Raw genomic sequence first — 19,315 nt, 5'->3', positions numbered from 1 at the left:
ATGAGACACCTGCGAAGAGCTTAGCAAGTGCCTGGCACACAGTAGGTGCTCACAAAAGGTTCACAAGTGTCACTTTTATTTATGATAAATACAATACACAATATTCTATAGATGTATGTAATATGATTGATAAAATGGATAGTCAGGGTTCTCCAGAATAATAGAGCCAATAGGCTCTATATATACAGAGAGAGATTTTAAGGAATTGGTTCCCGCGATTGTGGAGGCTGGCAAGTCCGAAACCTGTAGGGCAGGCTGGAGGTCGATGTTGCAGTCTTTTTTTAAAAAATATTTATTTATATAGGCTGTGCCGGGTCGTAGTTGCGGCATGCCTGCGGGATCCAGTTTCCCGACCAGGGATCGAACCCGGGCCCCCTGCATTGGGAGCACAGAGTCTTACCCACTGGGCCACCAGGGAAGTCCCAATGTTGCAGTCTTGAGTCCGAATTCTGCAGGGCAGCAGGCTGGAAATTCAGACGGGGTTTCCGTGTTACTGACTTGAGGCAGAATTCCTTCTTCCTTGGGAAACCTCAGTCTTTTCTTTTAAGGCCTTCAACTGATTGGATGAGGTCCACCCACACAGAACCAGCCACTAACACCCACCCCCTCAGTTTCATTAGGAAACAGCTCCAGGGCTGGGACCACTTCCTCCAGGTGAGGGCTCATGGCTCAGGTTACAGAGCTGAGCTGAGGCAGAGGAAGTGGTGTTAGGGACCTGCTCAGAAAACCCCACCTGGATTACAGGCTCCACTCCAGGGTTTTAATATAAGCTGCTCAGGGGTGGGAAACAACTTTTCCTGGCCTAGATTTCTAGCCTGATTGCTCCTTCCCCAAGCACACCCCATGCCCAGAATGTTCTTCCCTCTTCTCCCCCTTCCTGCCCTCCCCAGCCCAGTGAGCTAAGCCCAGTTCACACATCTCCTCTAATTTCCCAAAATGTGAGTCCCTGGAACCCTTGATAGTTATCTGGCTAGGAAGCTTTTCACACTGACTTCTTGTACCAGACCTGCGCTTCCCTTGAAGTCAGGCTCTTCGTCTCCCTCATCTCTTTGCTCCCAGACCCTAGTTGGGGATGTGGCTTGGCCTCTTGGCATTGCAGAGAGGCAGAGTGTTCTGTCTCTCGAGTCAGTAGCAGATCTGGGTTCGAATCCTAGTCCTGCCATTTTCCAGAGCCATGTGACTTTATGAGAGTTACACTCTTTGAGCCTCAACATGCCATCTGGCAAATGTAGGTAATCATGCCCGTCCTAGAGCGTTGCTGTGAGGGTAAAGTGACAAACTGCTTGTCAGGTGCCTAGCACAGTGCCAGGAATAAAGGAGGTGTGCAGGAAACACGGGCTGGATTGCATGGAGTAGAGCTGTACTGGACGGGGTATCCTATACGGGAGGGCAAGGTACTGAACCAGATGTCAGGAGACCTGGGCGCTGGCTCAGACTCCTTCCCTGAGACAACCAGGGACTCCGCCATCTGTGCCTTCAACAGCCTGGTGTCCAAGGAGCTCCCTGGTGTGCCCCAAACACCATGACAAGAACTAGGGGTATTATACAGGGAACCCCCAGTTTGTGCCCTCAAAGCCAGGTCTGTTTGCAATGCCACAGAGGAGGGGTCCTAACACCAGCATGCAGGGGTGGTTGGGGAGCTACCAGGAGAGAAAAGGCACTTTTCTGAAAAGAGAGACAGCCCAGTGAGCCTGGGGGGTAATGAGTGCCCCTGAGAGTCTGTCGAATGTTGTGTGAGGTTTTGCCAGGCAGGCAAGACAAGAGGCTCAGGCCAAGGAGGGCTGAGAGTATTAACTAGAAGGTGATGGAGTGATGGGCTTGGTCCTGGAGAGTGTCAGTCTACTCACCTGATAAACAGGAGGAACAAATTCTGCCTTGTTGCCTCTTATCTCTCAGCAGGGTTAAGAATATCAAGAATGAGATGATTAGATAGAGAAATAAATAGGTGTGATGGCCAGATTTAAATGTTGGGACTTCCCAGGAATTCCCTGGTGGTCCAGTGGTTAGGACCCAGTGCTTTCACTGCCTTGGCCCCAGGTTTACTGGTCAGGGAACTAAGATCCCACAAGCCGTGCAGCACAGCCAAAAAGAAAAAAAAATTTAAATGTCAACTTGATGAGGCTACAGTGCTCAGTTGTTTGGTCAAATGCCAGTTGAGATGTTGTGAAGGTATTTTTTTGATATGATTACCTTTTTAAAAAGATATTTATTTATTTGGCTGCACCGGGTCCTAGTTGCAGCTTGCCAGCTCCTTAGTTGCGGCACGTGGCCTCCTTAGTTGTGGCATGTGAACTCTTAGTTGCAGCATGCACGTGGGATCTAATTCCCTGACCACGGATTGAACCTGGGCCCCCTGCATTGGGAGCGCAGAGTCTTATCCACTGTGCCACCCGGGAAGTCCCGATTACTTTTATTTTTATTTAGTTAAAATAAAATAAATATGGCTGCGTTGGGTCTTTGTTGCTGCACGTGGGCTTTCTCTAGTTGCTGGGAGTGGGGGCTACTCTTCTTTGCAGTACGTCGGCTTCTCCTTGCGGTGGCTCTCCCGCTGCGGAGCAGGGGCTCCAGGTGCGCAGGCCTCAGCAGTTGTGGCACACGGGATCCAGAGCACAGGCTCAGCAGTTGTGGAGCACGGGCCCAGTTGCTCCGCAGCATGTGGGATCCTCCTGGACCAGGGCTCAAACCTGTGTCCCCTGCATTGGCAGGCGGACTCCTAACCACTGTGCCACCAGGGAAGCCCCCGATTACTTTTAAATTTGTAGCCGTTGAGTAAAGCAGATTACTTTGTATAATGTGTGTGGGCCTCATCCAATGAGGTGAATGCCTTCAAACACTGCACTGAGGTTTCCGGAAGAAGAGGGTCACGTGGCCAGAAGTAGGACTGAAGTTCAACTCTGGCCATCGCTGCACTTCACCCAGGACAGAGTTTGGGAGGTCAAGGTCTGGGAACAACTGCTCTCTGTGAGCAGCGGGGAAGCAGGATGGGGGTCAAGGAGGTGGAAGGATCCACAGGTGTGAGAGGTGGAGAAGGGGGGTTTCTGGGGCCACTGCACAGAGGGGGAAGTGGGCAGGGACCTGCCCTGATGGGGGCCACTGGAGGGGAGAGTGCCTGCAGGGGAGCAGTTGAGGCAGGAACTCACACCTTTACTTTCTCTCCAGCCACACCTCCCCCCACCCCCCACCCTTGGCTGCTCTCTTTTACATTCTTGGAGAGCTCATCAACTTTTTTTTTTGGGGGGGGGGGTGGTACACGGGCCTCTCACTGCTGTGGCCTCTCCCGTTGCGGAGCACAGGCTCCGGTCGCGCAGGCTCAGCGGCCATGGCTCACGGGCCCAGCCGCTCTGCGGCATGTGGGATCCTCCCGGACCGGGGCACGAAACCGCGTCCCCTGCACCGGCAGGTGGACTCTCAACCACTGCGCCACCAGGGAAGCCCGCTCATCAACTTTTGATGTGATCCTGTCTCCCACTGAATCACCAGCTCCTTGAGAGCACGGACTGGGTTTGTTGGAATCCCCTGTGCCTCAAACAGTGCGTCGCATGGAAGAAGCACTAAAGAAATATGTGATGAACAAATGGACGAGTGCCGCGAGGCAATGCCCCACTTCAGGCTGTCAGCCGCTCCTGCCTGGACCACCTCAAAAGTCTCCCAGCCTCCAGGCTCTTGGCCTCCTTCATCCTCCTCACCATCAGCAGTCTTCCAAAGCACAGATCCGGTCACATCACCTTGAGCCTTCTGCAGCCCCCCTGTCCAGAGGAGGTCTAACTTCGCCAGGTGGAGACCTGGGAGGTCTCTCACATCTGGCTGAAGCCCACCTTATGCCTAAGACACCTGACACTCCAGCCACACCCAGGGTAGCTGGACCAGCCTCGAGGTCTCTGCTCTGGCTCTTTCCCCACCTCGGCCTGCCCTTCCACCCAGTCACCGCTTGTTCAAACCCCTCTCCACCCCCAGATCCTTCGGGGCCCAGCTCAGACACCACCTTGTCCAGGAAGTCTGTGGCTCTGCTGGCTTCCTCACTCCTACATCACCACACACACACGAACCCGCCTGCACACCAGAGCATTTACTGTCTTTGCGTGGGCCCCTTGGCTAAGGAACTGGACCTTTGTTCCTGTGCTGTGGGAAAGGCCAGTTTGGATTCCTTAAGATGACACGTCTGGTGACGAGACCAGGCAGGCTGGCCAGGAGGGCAGAGGAGGGAGCAGGAGACCAGTTGGGCAGCTGCAGACACCCAGACATGAGAAACAGGCCACCACAAGTCAAGGCCGGGTGACTTCTGGGCTGGGAAGCGGTGGCTGCAGAGAGGGTGGACTGCGTGTGGGAAGGGTGGGGACGCTGAGAGTGAGGGAAGAATGCAGGCCTCACCCCTGCGTGCGTCAGAAGGCGAACCCCTTCCCAAGACACCTGCTCTGGGTGGCTGGTTTCCAGCTTCAGGCCCCCAGCCATCCCGGCCACCACACAGCTGTCCCAGGTGTCACGGGAGGGTAGGGTGAGTGCCAGCACTTGGAGATGCCCAGCTGAGGAGCCAGAGCGGTTATTATGGGTTGTTGTTCTCCTCCTCACCCGCCAAGCCCCGCTTTCAGTTCCTCCCAACCGGCCTGGCAGGGCGGCATGGCCAGACGAGTGGGAACCTGGGGAAGGTGCAGCCCGGAGGCCAGCTGGGGCCAAGAGCCACAAACCAGTGTCTTCATTTTTTCACACCGCCTCCGCCCAGCCTTGGGGGTGTCTGCCAGGAAGGCAAGGGGTAGGGGAGGGGACCCCAAGTCATCTTCCCCAGGACAGGCCACTCCCTGGCATCCTTGGGCAGGGAGGGTGGGGCACACTATCTGTGAGTCACGAAGCTTTCCTCTCCCCTCTGCACCCTGGGCAGACAGCACCCTGGGCCCCGCATCTGGGTGTGGGAAGGGGTGGGTGGCTGACAGATCACCCACTTCAGGCCACCCTGTTTGCTCTCTCCCGTCTTTTGCTCTTGGGGACCCTTCCTTTGGAGGATGAGAACTCACAGCTTCCAGGAAGTCATCCCGAAGCCACTAGCTAGGGATCCAACAGAGCCTGAGACCAGAGGGGCAAAGAGATCCAAAACAGAGTGGAATACCTGACCACCCACACTACCCAGAGCTTGATCTCCAAGCTAAATGCTTCTGATACGTAGGCCAGATTATGGAAAGCAGGGGATTTTCCTAGTTTCAAATCCTGGTTCTGCAATTTACCAGCTCTGTGACTTTGGAGGAGTCACTAGGGTCCTCTTTGTGTCAGTTTCCTTATCTGTAAAATGAGGGAAAGAGTAGGACCTACCTCCCAGTGTTGGATTCAATGAGTTAATGCAACTAGGGCTTATTCAGTCTGTAGTCAGTGTTAACTAGAGTTATTAACTATGAAGTGAGGGTTATTTGCTATGCAACATTCTTGCAGGGGCTGCAAAGCAGAGGCAAGCGTGAAAGTGTTTCCCAGGTGTTGGTCCCCTCTTCCCAATCTGGATCCCAGGCCTGAGAGGGAGCATAGACCCTCCTGATGACAAGGATGGGCAGCCTCAGAGGGGCGTGGACATGGAGTACGAGGCGGATGGCTTTCTGCAAGGCTGGCTGAACCCTCTGAGGGGAGCTGGGAGGATAGGTTGGAATTTCCTCCAGGGCTCATATTTGCTGAGGGGACACAAAGCCTGGTCCAGGGCGGAGCGCAGGGGTGGAGGAGTGAGCAAGGATGTGGTCCTTGCCTTCCCAGCCCCCACCCTGTGTGGGAGCTCCAATGTGGACACAACCAGTGGGGGAGGGGAGTGTCTGATGTTCACTAAGCAGCTCGCTACTGCCACTGAGATAAACGGGAAGGAACCTGGGGATTCCAGGGGGTGGGGGAGTCAATGAACGAAAGACGCATCGAGCTCACCCCTCACACCCAGGCATCTGGGACAGAGTTGTTCTAGGACGCCCGCTCCTGTCTGCCCACCAGAGCAGCATCACAAAGTCCTGTCTGGCCACGCGCTGTACGTGACATTCTGCACATCCTACCCCATTCAGCCCTCACCATCCCCACACTTTACAGCTGAGGAAGCAGTTTCAGAAAGCCAAAGAGTGGGACCAAAAGCAGTGAGTGGCAGAGCCGGGCACTTGGACACGGGACAGGACAGGACGGGACTCCCAGCCCCAGCTCCTGACCGCCCCTGGGCACTGGCCAGGCGGCTGGACCTCGACCAGCAGAGGGCAGCAGGGCCCAAGGAGAGGAGACTTTCCCCAGCACGGGGAGGCTGGCCAGCTGTGGAGAGCGACCTCATCGCTCCTGCCTGGGGACACGCTGCTCCCACCAGCCACCACCCACTGAGCCTGACCCATCCCAACATTTTACTGAAGAAAAGATAAGCTCAGAGTGGTCAAAGTGAGTCGACCATTTGGCCAGTCTGAGCAGACCTAGAATGAAAATTATGCTGTCCCGAGTCTGTCATGGTTCTAGGGTCAGAATCTAGGGTTCGAATCCCGATCCCGCACTCACCACCTCACAGGATCACAGTCGAGTGCGTGGTCCAGAGTGAGACCAAAGGAGACAGCTCGGCAAAGAGTTTTCCACGGGGCCATGTAACCAAGCCTCATCTAAGTTCCTCTGTGCTACACCTGGGGAGGCAGTTTGGGACTGAGGGGTCTCGGTCCCTGCCCTCCTCTCCCCTGATCCCAGCCCAGAATTTGTAACATAGTTCAGGAGATGATCAAAATACTTCAGAATGTCAAGGAACCCCAAGGTGGGGGGACTTCCCTGGTGGTCCAGGTGTTAAGACTCCACGCTCCCAACGCAGGGGGCCCGTATTCGATCCCTGGTCAGGGAACTAGATCCCACATGCCGCAACTGAAAAAGATCCCACATGCTGCAACGAAGATCCCGCATGCGGCAACGAAGATCCCATACAGCCAAATAAATACATTAAAAAAATTAAAAAAAAAAAAAGGAACCCCAAGGGAGTGCTGCCAGAAAGTAAGGTGCTATGAGCCAGCACCTGGGGGCACACCCTGCTGGCTGTGGCCAGAACCTGAGGGGCTGGCAGGAGGAGGAGGGAAGGGAAGAAGGGGGGGCATCTGGAGAACCCTGGGGTCCTTCTTGCTGGAGAACCAGCCCACAAGGAGATCCAGACCCTGTGATGGGGGCGGGAGGGTGCTGGGAAAAGTTAGCGGAGTTGTGGACCCCCTTTTCCCTGTCCTGCCACAAGCTGAAGGCACTGAGTCATGTGACAAAGGGTTGCTGCCACTGCACCAGGAGGTGACAGCCTTCAGGGCTTCTCTCTGGCCCAACCCTGCCACTTTAGACACCCAGGGCTCTCCAACTCTTTTCCTGCTTCCTGGCATCTCTTCCCAAAGGAGCTCTACTGTTTGTTGCAGCTGTTGCATTTGTTCGGTTGCCCGTTCATACATTCAATAATTATTTATTGAGCAGTTACTATAAAATCCCCGCTTCGCAGCTTAGTACCTGGACCCTCTCTGGTTTCTTGGTCTTCTGTGGAGCCTTGTGGGGAAGCAGCACCCCTTCTTCTATGGAAGCCAAACCGCCCACTGGACGCTCACTCTCTCCTGACTCTGGCAGGTAGGACATCACCAGTATCAAGTCACCTGCTAGCCCCCTCACTTAGGACTTTGAATCTGGGCAAGAGACAAAAAGCGATGTTTAAATTTGTTCCACTGACACTGGTGATATTTCTTTTTCTTTAACAAGTATATGGAGCTTACTACATGCCAGACCCATTCAATCCTTATAACCACCCTACAACAATAGGCACAGTTAGCAGAAGCCTCATTTTACAGATCAGGAAACTGAGGGGCAGAGAGATTAAGAAATTTGTCCAAGGTCTCAAGCTAGCAAATGACAAGTTTAATTTGAACCCAGGCTGGATGCTTGCATTGTGCAGGCAATGGGTAGGGGTGGTGGGCCCAGAGACAGCAGCCAGTGGCTGTAATCCGAGTGGTGGGGACATGATCCCTGGCCCTCTTACTGACTCAGAGAGTGATCAGACAGCATTTCCATAAGGCTCTTTCCTGCTGAAATTAACCAGTCCCTTCTGATGTTCCCAGCTTCTGAAAAGCTCTAAGTGGTTGAGATCCCATATTAAGGAAAAATTGGTAAACAACAACAAAAAAACTAGGATTTGAATAACTCTCAATTTCATAGTCACCCAACTATTTATTTATTTATTTATTTATTTATTTATTTATTTATTTATTTTTGGCTGCGTTGGGTCTTCATTGCTGCACTCGGGCTTTCTCTAGTTGCAGTGAGCAGGGACTATTCTTCGTTGCGGTGTGCAGGCTTCTCATTGCAGTAGTTTCTCTTGTTGTGGAGCACGGGCTCTAGGCATGCTGGCTTCAGTAGTTGTGGGACGTGGGCTCAGTAGTTGTGTTCGCAGGCTCTAGAGCACAGTCTCAGTAGTTGTGGCGCACGGGCTTAGTTGCTCCATGGCATGTGGGATCTTCCTGGACCAGGGCTTGAACCCATGTCCACTGCATTGACAGGTGGATTCTTAACCACTGCACCCCAAGGAAGTCCCAATAATTGCATATTTTCTTTTCCTCTTTTTTTCTATGAAAAATAATTTTGCGTAGCTGTAATCACACTGTCACACAATTTTGAATTCTGTCTTTTTCATTGAATGTTTTAGCCTAAACTATTCCTATATTCCAAACAACTTGTGAATGTCATTCAATTTTTTGGAATAATTTTAGATTTAAAGAAGAATTACAAAAATATTACGTAGAGTCCCCATATACCTTTCACCTGGCTTCCCCTAATGTTAACATTCATTTATCAAAACTAAGAAATTAACTTTAACACTATTAATTAAACTCCAGACTTTATTCAGGTTTTACCAGTTTTTTCACTAATGTCCTCTTTCTGTTCCAAGATCCAATCCAGGATACCACGGTGCATTTAAGTGATTATCATTCTTAGTGGCCACGTATTATTTCATCTAGTGAATATTCTAAAGTTTTAAAACTTTATTTATTATGCCTGTTGTAAATTAATTTGCATTGTTTCTAGTTTTTCTGCAACTAAGAAAGCTTTCTTGACAACAAATGCTACTTAAGTAGTAGCCCTGCGGATCAGCAGTATCTATTAATCAATCAAAGGCACTGGATCACTCCCCACACACCCATGCACACATCCCAGTGCACTAATAAGGAAGCAGGGGTTAGCAGCCCCGCCCAAGGTCACAGGGTGCTGGCAGGACACAGGTCTTCCTGCAGGACTGGAGTGACTGTCCTCAAATTGAAACTCTGTTCCATCAAAGTGCTAGCGAGGCTTTTATTCAGAACTGTTAAAGGGCACCCAGGAATCAGTAAACTAGAGGAGAAAGGTTTTTGAGAAGGAAAAACTCGTTCTGGATTCTTCTATGACACTCTTGGTTTCAGATACATTGATTTATTGTCAGATCAAGATCAGTATACAGTGGCTAACTCAGGGAGTGGTGCCTGGGCTTCCTCTTCTGTAAGGGGGTAATGATAATACCACTTCCCTGTAATGTACCATGCTCAGGGAGGTCCAACCTGTGTATGGGACGACTTAACATAACTCCCAGCCTAGTGAGAGCCCAGCAGATGAGAGCCCAGTGGGTGTTCTGGGGAGGCCATTCTGTCATTAGTGACAGCCTGCAGCCCAAGGGTCAGCCCGGAGGACAGTTTTGCTGTACAGCTTATAGCAGCTACTGAAGGGTCTTTGAGGGCAAGGGGTTGCTGCCCCTCATCTCCCATCACTCCAGTCATGCAGGACTGTTTAGGCTCATCTCAAGCACCCCCTCTGATGGGGCCATAATCTACCAGCTCCCTAGTGCTCCACAACCCTAGCAAGTACCTAAGGGTGCTCTTAACAGAGAAGCAGGAAGTGCAAGGCTTCCTGGGATTCAAACCCCCAGGAAGTCCATGATCTCAAGCAGCAGATCTGCACCACGCAGACCACCTTCCCGCCCCCAGCAGCCTCCCTGAGGCTCTCCAATCCCACTGAGCGCCCCGCCCCTCGACTTCTTAGCTCTGATGCCAGGCCCAGTGCTCACTACCCAACAGAGAGACAAAGGAAGCTCTCGGGGCCGGCAAAGCAGGTGCACCACAGAAGAAAAAGACAGACGGAAGGAAGGAAACAGGGAAGGAAGGGATGGAGGGAGAGAAAAGTAACAATTTTGGAAATAACTGTATTTTTATACCAAACATTAATCAAAGCACTTTACCTCTGTGATCTTCCTACCCAAAACCCGTTACCCCTACTTAATCATGAGAAAACCCACCATTGACAGATATTCTATAAGCTACCTGACAGGTCCTCCTCAAAACTGTCAAGGTCATCAAAAACGAGGAAAGTTTGAGAAACGGTAGCACAGAGGAGCCTAAGAAGATATGAAAACTGGGAATTCCCTGGCAGTCCAGTGGTTAGGAGTCGGCACTTTCACTGCTGAGAGCCCAGGTTCAATCCCTGGTCAGGGAACTAAGATCCCACAACAAGCCACATGGCGTGGAAAGAAAGGAAGGAAGGAAGGAAGGAAGGGAGGGAGGAAGGGAAGAAAACCAAATGGGTGGTGTCCTGGGTGGGACCCTGGGACAGAAAAGACATTAGGTAAAAACTAAGGAAATCTGCTGATACTAATGTATCAATGTTGCTTCCTTACTTGTAAAAAATGTACCTTATTGTCCAGGCAAATATAAGGTGCTAATGGGGGAAAACTGGGTGCAGGGGTATATGAATTTCTCTGTACCATTTTCTCACTTTTTCTGTGTATCTAAAACTTCTAGGGAGGTTTTTTTGTTTTGGCCGCTCCGAGCGGCTTGCGGGATCTTAGTTCCCCGAGCCGGGACTGAACCCGGGCCCCAGCACTGAAAGCACCAAGTCCTTACAGCTGGACCACCAGGGAATTCCATGTAAATCTAAAACTTTTAAACTAAAAAGGTTATTTAACAATTAGTCAAAATAGTCACCCGGAGAAATCTTCTTTGGAGTTGTACTGTTAACTATGCCAGGGTGGGGCCCCAGGTTCTTTGAGCTGAGCGCCTCTAATGACCCTAATTATCAGGGCCTGAGCAACAGCCTCACCAACCTCGACGGCAAAATGGCTGAGGGCAGGTCCCAGAGACTTAGTGACACTCCCTCGTGGGCTCCCTCGGTGCAGACAGTGTTCATTAAATGAATGTGGACTGCCTAAGGCCTGAACTGCTCTACTTCCAGGCAAGACAAATAAGATGGGTGCAATTCACACCTACTTGTGAAATTCAAGTTCTCACCTGGAGCAGAGACCCAAATGAAGCGGCAAGACCTCCTGAAGCTTAAACAAACAGAAGCTGGTGGCTGACAGTAGAGATGTTAATAGCCCCTGATGGGTTTGCTCACACGTTTTCACTCTCACTGTGTCCGTCCTGTCTGCCCTGCCAAGGCCAAGTTCCCTTAGCCCTGGAGCCGGGGGAAGTCACTTACCAACAGTCAATTATCCAAACACAGTTTCAAATCACATCTAAATACTTTGTCCTCACAAGGGGGCACAGCCCCGCCCCTGGGCTGACAACCTGCCTGAGTGACCCTGGTTTTGAGGGTCCATAACACCCACCCACCACTCCCAGGGTCTCTGGGCTTCAGGCAGAGCTGCTCCCAGGGCCTCTCTCAGCTCACTGACCCCTCTTCCCACCCCACAACCAGCCTCATCAACAGAAAGGATTAGGCAGGTATTAAAAACCTGCCAGGGCAGGGCAGAAGTGGCAGGGCTCCTGTCAGGGAGGCCAGGGCACCTGCTGGGGCACAAGGCACAGCTGTCCACTGGCCAGAAGACGCCCTGGTCCCCTGAACCCACCTGGCCAGAGCCTCCCTATACCTCTGGCCAAAATTCTATCCAGTCCAGCCTTACAGGGCAGGGGTCTGCGGCCACCTGTGCATGAGGCCGGGCCCTGGAATGGAGGTCATGGTGGAGGTGAGAGAAGAATGTCAGGCTAAGCCAGGAGGAGTGGGGGGAACCCTGGAGAATTTCTGCAGCTGAGCTGAGGGTGGAGCAGGGCAAAGTGAGAACCAAAGGCGGGATGGGCCTGCAGACCCACCTAGACAGAGGATGCTCAAGCACGCGTTCAGGTTGACAGCTAGTCAGGCCAGGACAGAGAGCCTTCACCTAAGGGCAAAGGCCCAGTTTGTTCCCCCACCCCAGCTCCCTTCCCCCAAAGCTGCTCTGTCCAGTTCCCGCCAAGTGCACACCTGACACCTAGGACATCAAGGTCACCCAGAGCTGTGGACAAGACCCAGGCCAAATCTCCCCTTTGGAGGGACCCTGCCCACACAGCCGTGTACCCCACTTTTTAGAAGAGTCTTCTGCTCCAGTCACAGAAGCTGCCGGAGGCTTGCAGACAAGCCTGCCTTCCTTGCCCCACCTCCTTCCTCTCCTCCCCCAGAAGACAGCTTCCGCCCCAGTCCCCCAGCTGCAGGGGGAGGCTGCTGGAATCCAAGGGGGACTGGAGGCAGTGTGTCCGTGGGCATGGAGCAGGCTTCTCACCGCCGGGCCACCCTCTGCTACCTGCCCCTCAGCTGCAGCCCCTGCAAACCCAGGGCCCATCCGTGGCACAATCGCTGAAGAAGTTAAAGGCACCTAGGCCCCTGGCTGGGCTCTCACTCTCTCGCTCTCTCTCTCAGAAGGAAGCAGAACTTCAATCTAACAACCTTGCCTCATGCCTACCCTGGAGAACCTCGAGATGAAAGCAAGCTTGAGCTGGGTGGTCCAAAGTATCTCCAGAAGAGCATCCCGTGAGGTTCAGCTCTTTTTATCCGGTGCATCACCCCAGCACCCAAAGAGCCACGGCATCACCCCAGGCACAGCTAAGCAGCCAAGGCCCAGGGCTTTGTCCCAGGGATTGATGTCCTCAGACTTGTCACAAGCCCATGAGCTCCCAGGCCCCGGCTGGGCCCCGGAGAGCACATTGCTGCCGGCCCGTTGCCCGAAACTCGACGTCCTCATGCCCAACATTGATCAAAGAGGACAGTAGACCTCTGGGTGGTGGGGCATGGGGCATTTTCCAACTGAAAACTGCAGCACACATGTGTTAACTGCAATCTGCTGAACCTTGCGCAGAGAGAGGAGTGGGCAGAGAGGTGTGCAGCTGTGACGGCTGGGCCTGGAGCAGGCAGGAGCCTTTAGCCTGGGCGCTGGGTGGACGGGAGCCGGCAGGCAGGAGGGAGGGGTGTGTGGAGGGGGAGGATGTGGGAGCAGGCCTGCCCCCTCAAAGGAGGATCCGGATCACACTGCCCTCCTACTTCTAGGTCCTCCTCCACTCCCAGGCTGCTGTCACACCCTGCATGGTAGCTGTCACCTCCCTCTGCCACTTGTTGTGGCCTGTTTGATCTCCTCCACTGGACTGTGGTTCTGCTTGGGAGAAAGGGCAGGCAGGGTCTTCCACGGCCTTGGCAAACCTAGTGCCTGCTGGTGCCTGACAGTGACCCCGGGTTGGGTTTCTCAGCCATGTCATGTGACATGTCTCATCCCCCAGCCTGCAGCCATGCCCGGCACCCAGGGGAAACCCCTCACCCTACCTCTACAGTCCACTCATGCCTGGCCATCCTTCTGCAGGCATCCAAGCAGCCACCTGCCCTCTGGGAACTGCATTTTATGTCACTTGTCATTCAACACACACAGCCATCTGTGTGTTAACAGAGCAGGAACATGCTCAGTTGTATGTTTAAATAATCTTGCTGGGAACACAGGCCTGGGAATCAGGCTACCTAGGTTCAAACCCTAGCCACATGACCTTGGGTAAGACCCTTATCCTCCCAGTGCTTTTCCCTCAGTCTCTGAAGTGGGGTAATCATTACACCTCCTTATGGGGAGTTAAAGATCAGTGTGAAGAGCTGGGACAGGGTTGGGCCCTCAATAATAGTGAATGGTTTAGGGGCTTCCCTGGTGGCGCAGTGGTTAAGAATCCGCCTGCCAATGCAGGGGACGCGGGTTCAATCCCTGGTCCGGGAAGATCCCACATGCCATGGAGCAGCTAAGCCTGTGAAGCACAACTACTGAGCCTGCACTCTAGAGCCTGCGAGCCACAACTATTGAGCCCGCGTGCCACAACTACCGAAGCCTGCGGGCCTAGAGCCCATGCTCTGCAACAAGAGAAGCCACCGCAATGAGAAGCCCGCGCACCGCAACAAAGAGCAGCCCCCACTTGCCCCAACTAGAGAAAGCCCGCGCGCAGCAACGAAGACCCAACGCAGCCAAAAATAAATAAATTAAAAAAAGAAAAAGTGAATGGTTTAGAGGGTATCTCTGGCAGCTGGTGGCAGCGGGTGGCCCCTGGGAGCAGGGGGTCTGGGGAGATGCTGCCAGGCTCAGGCCTCCATTCACCCATCTCCTTCCTCTTGCCCAGCAGTCTGCCTCCAGCTAGGCTGGCTCCTCTTGGCGTGGGACCTTGGCACAGAAGGTTTTCTCCCCATATGACCTTCCTTTACCACATCTGCAGATTCAAATTCAAAATCCATCATACCTAGAAAGCCTTAGAGAAGGACTTCGCTCAAGTCTGATGACACTTTCTTTCAGGAGTTGACAGCTCTCTTCTGGGGCCCACTGTCCCTGTCCTAGTTCTCTCAAAGAACCATAGAACTTTCTCTCCACTGCATTCTGCAGCCCTGGATATGGTGGCCCACACATGGCCCCTCAGCAGTCCCCATTCTGTGCCTCTGACCAAGGGCTTCTCAGGCTGCTAACTGCACATGGCCCAGGCAGTGAAAGTGCCAGGGGGCCCAGGGCCTCTGGAGGCAGCCCTCAACCAATCACTTTGAGGCCTGTGCTACATAGAGTCCCACAGGCCCCAGCCAGGCTGAGCTCAGTGGCCCTCTGCGGTAGTTTTGATGATGTGCCCTCTGTTGGCCTCCTTCCCTTCCTTGTCTTATTTCCCTGCTCCCCTATCTGTGCTTCCCAGACCACTTCCCAAATAAACTACTTACACTTGAATCTTTGTCTCGGGGTTTGCTTCCGGGTGAACTCAAACTAAGACACACTCACTTGCTTACATGAAGAGCAGGGCCTGCTGTGTTTGTCTTTCTATCCTCAGTATTCAGCACACAGCATTTGGCACTTAGGAGACTAAAGAGATGAACCAAACTGCAGTCCTTCCAAATTTTTCCACATCTGCATAGGAACCGGACGGCATTCTCAACCTTTAATTAACAGGATTGAACTCTCCCCATTGTCAGAGTTCTTGGTTGCAAACAACAGAAACTGACTCCAGCTAACCAAAGCAGAGAGGAATTGAAGGAGAGCATGTACGTGCATGTGTGGAGGTGGAGGTGGTGGTAGAGACGGCGCCCAGAATTGACTGGGGGCTGGGGGACCAGCTTTGGGTTGGTGGGAGGCCGGGGAGCTCTGTGGTCCCACTGCTAGTGACTTAGTAGGAACAGGCTGCCAGGTAGGAATGATCTCCACTTTCCACCACATCCTAAGGTCTCCTGCTCGGCTGTCAACATCCTGCCAGGGAGGGTCTGCTGGGTCAAACCTATGTCACAAGCCAGCCCCAGCTGCACCCGGTGAGGGGAGGAGGGGCTGGCCCCTTCAGCTTCCACAGAAGGAAGATGCCAGCATTCTCTCTCAAGACCACCGAGGGGGGATCTCCGAGAGAGAGACTGGTGTACGCGCAGGAACACCACCTTTGAATAGGGTTGGATGGAGATACCAGAAAATGCAGTGTTCATTACCTTTTCTTTATGCCTTCTCTCCCACTCACGGGGTGAAGCTTGGGCTATGGGAGTTCCGTCACCCTTCTCACACCATGCCCTCTGCCAAGCACTGGTCTTTCTCTGCCACGTTTTGAGTCCTCTTCCAATCTGTCGGTTACCTTCTCACTCTCGTCTCTGACCATCAGCCCTGCTCATTACCATCTCCTCCACTGCCCGGTGTCCGGCCTCCAGCAATGGATGGCCTGCCGGTCACCTAGTGCTGCTTTTTCCACCTCTTGCCTGGAGCATATGATACACGTCTCTCTAGAGCCTTCTGTGGCTGTCAGTGACCAACCCATTCCCACCCAGGCTTAACTCGCCACCAGCTCCTTCTCCCCAGGCCCTCTTGCTTCCTCTTCCTCTTTCAACTACACCCACTGGCTGGGTCTTCCTGGCAAAGCGACTCAACATCCCCTGCCTCCCACCATTTCATCCCATTTGAATTACTTCTGATAGTTGATAGTTACTTTTACAAATTCCACCTCTTTCCTGGCAATCCCTCTCGTCGACCTGTGTCCTCAGCCACTACACGGTGGCCTGCTCTCCCACTATCTTCACAAGCATTTACTGAGTGAGAAAATGGCTATTTTCTTTTTTTTTTTTGCGGTACGTGGGCCTCTCACTGTTGTGGCCTCTCCTGTTGCGGAGCACAGGCTCCGGAAGCGCAGGCTCAGCGGTCATGGCTCACGGGCCCAGCCGCTCCATGGCATGTGGGATCCTCCCGGACCGGGGCACGAACCCGTGTCCCCTGCATCGGCAGGCGGACTCTCAACCACTGCGCCACCAGGGAAGCCCCGAAAATGGCTATTTTCAAGGCCTGATTCCAGACACAGTGGAGGAAACAAGCACACGTTAAGCCTTCAGGGGGCTTCCTCCACTGGAGGGAGAATAAGGCATACTAGAGGTTTTTAACTGCAAGAGGGCATGCAGTGAATGCCAAACTACAGGGCTTCCCTGGTGGCGCAGTGGTTAAGAATCCGCCTGCCAATGCAGGGGACACGGGTTCGAGCCCTGGTCCAGGAAGATCCCACATGCCGCGAAGCAGCTAAGCCCGTGTGCCACAACTACCAAGGCTGTGCTCTAGAGCCCGCGAGCCACAACTACTGAAGCCCGTGTGCCTAGAGCCCGGGCTCCGCAACAAGAGGAGCCCCCGCTCGCCACAACTAGAGAAAGCCTGTGTGCAGCAACGAAGACCCAACGCCGCCAAAAATAAATAAATAAAATAAATAAATTTACTTTTAAAAATGCCAAACTAGGTGGGTGGGCACTGCGGGAATTCACAGGGGGCAGCAGGGAAGGCCTGGTGCACGGGCTCGGGAGCGGAGGAAGGCACAGGGAGGAGGGAGCACGGCCAAACCCTGTTTGGAGGGGAGGATTGGGTAGGAAACAGCGTTCCTCACAGGAGAGTCCGGGGGAAGCTCTAACGGTGAAGTTGCCGACCAGGTGGTGTGGGAAGGTCAGGACAGAAACTCCTGTTTATCTGTCAGCTGGGGCCATCGTGTCCTTTGGACTCTCAGCTCTCCTTTCTGTGTAGCCCACCTGCCTGGGTCCTCAGCGACCTCTCGCATGACTAGTGGTCACAGGAAGTGGGCTTCCTGCTCTCGCTGGCACAGCTTCTCCCTCCAAGGAAGTTAAGGGCAGTATGACATGGCTTCTGTCAGAGAGAAAGTGGTTGGAATTCAAAGCCCACATCAACTACACTGTCTTCTCCGCCCGAGACTACTATTCCAAGGGTTTTCAAGCGTAAACTCCCTCGACCTCTCGCACCGCACCCTCCAAATGCTCTGCCTCACGACCTCTCTCCGGGGTCAGAGGAAGGCATGTCTTCTCTCAGCTGGAGCTAATCTCGGGACCAGTCTGCCACCCTGACTGTCGCACACTGAGCACCTTCTACTCCATCCCTTATCCCTTATTTCCAGGTTCCATTTTCAAGCCCTCTATCTCTCCTGACACCTTCTTGTAGGCCACACACAAACTTGTTTCTTTCCTTCTGCTCTTCGCTTCACAGCTGTGTTCCTTGAAAGAAGGGTGTAGGCACCCCATCTTTACTTACTTCCCGATCGTTGCATTCCAACCCCGCCACCCCCAACTCCACTGACACTGCTGGCAAAAGTTGCCAGTGATGTCATCGTGGCTCCCCATCCAGGGGTGGTCTTCCAGTTTCATCTCACCCCTCAACCCCTCCCTCCTGCTTGACACTCTCCTCCACTCTCCTCTACTGTGCTTTCATCCTCTGTGTCCTACCTCTCTGGTCTTTCCTTCTCAGCTATTTTCACAAGGCTCCTCTTCCTCTGTGGGCCACTTCCTACATCCATTCATTCTTCAAGCAGTAAATGAGCGCGAAAAATGGGCCAGGCATGGTCCTACCGATGGAGCCCTGTCCCTGGGATTCTGGACTCCTTCTACACTTTCCATGGGACATCTTGTTCCCCCGACCCCCATGGTTTTAAGCTGTCACTGCTGATTCTTGAATGTCCCTGGGATTCTGGACTCCTTCTACACTTTCCATGGGACATCTTGTTCCCCCGACCCCCATGGTTTTAAGCTGTCACTGCTGATTCTTGAATGTCCCTGGGATTCTGGACTCCTCCTACACTTTCCATGGAACATCTTGTTCCCCCCACCCCCATGGTTTTAAGCTGTCACTGCTGATTCTTGAATCTCAAAATTGGGTGCAGACTGCTCTCCACTGAAGTCCTTACAGAGCCTCTCAGCCTCAAGTGCCAATGTGAACCCATCTTTTGGCCCTGCCTCCCCTGCTTCTCCTGGATTTCCCACTTCAGAGTTCTTTCTGAAATATAAATTTGACCTTGTCATTCCCCTGCTTCCACGACCACCATGGGTTACCCCCACCTTGGGAGTACATTCTCAGCTCACGGCAAGCTTTGTATGCCCAGCCTCGCCACCTTGGCCTTTCTGGTCTGCTGCTTTTTGAACACACCAATGCCCGTCCCACAGAGGGCTTTGGTCAAGTTGTTGCCTCTCCCTAGAATGTTCCTTTTTGTCATACAGTCGCAACTGTATGACAGCTTCAACTGTAAGAGAAGCTTTCCTATTTTCTTTCTTTTCTTCTTCCATAGTCTTTTTTTTCCCCCCAGTCACACCACGCAGCATGTGGGATCTTAGTTCCCCAACCAGGGATTGAACCCACGCCCCCTGCAGTGGAAGTCTTAACCACTGGACCACCAGGGAAGTCCCGCTTTCCTATTTTCTTTATAGACTTTATGTAATAAATTTGCTGTGGTTCTTCCAACTAACTATAAGCTCAGTTTATTTCACAAACTTGTTTATGAGCATCTACTATGTTCCAGGCGCTGTTCTAACATTGTGAATGTTAAACTCATTCAGATCCTGCAACAGGGACCTATGAGGACGGATTCTTAACCCTTTTTTATAAATGAGGAAACCGAACCCCTGGAGCTGTGCAGCTTGAGCAAGGTGATGTGTTCACTGCAGCGGTCCCTGCTGGACAACTACGCTGTGTTCCCGCTCAGAGCAGTATGTCTTGCCCACGGTATTCCCAGTGCCTACAGCAGTGCCTGCTACCTAGTAGATACTCAATAAATATTTGCTGCCTGGATAACCAAATGACCATCCCCTACAAAGGACAAAGCCCCATCCACTTGCT

This window comes from Mesoplodon mirus (genome assembly GCF_964341445.2).
Source record: "Mesoplodon mirus genome assembly, chromosome: 7".
NCBI classification, from domain to species: domain Eukaryota; kingdom Metazoa; phylum Chordata; class Mammalia; order Artiodactyla; family Ziphiidae; genus Mesoplodon; species Mesoplodon mirus.
The sequence above is the reverse complement of the archived record's forward strand: the minus strand, read 5'-3'. Positions refer to the sequence as shown.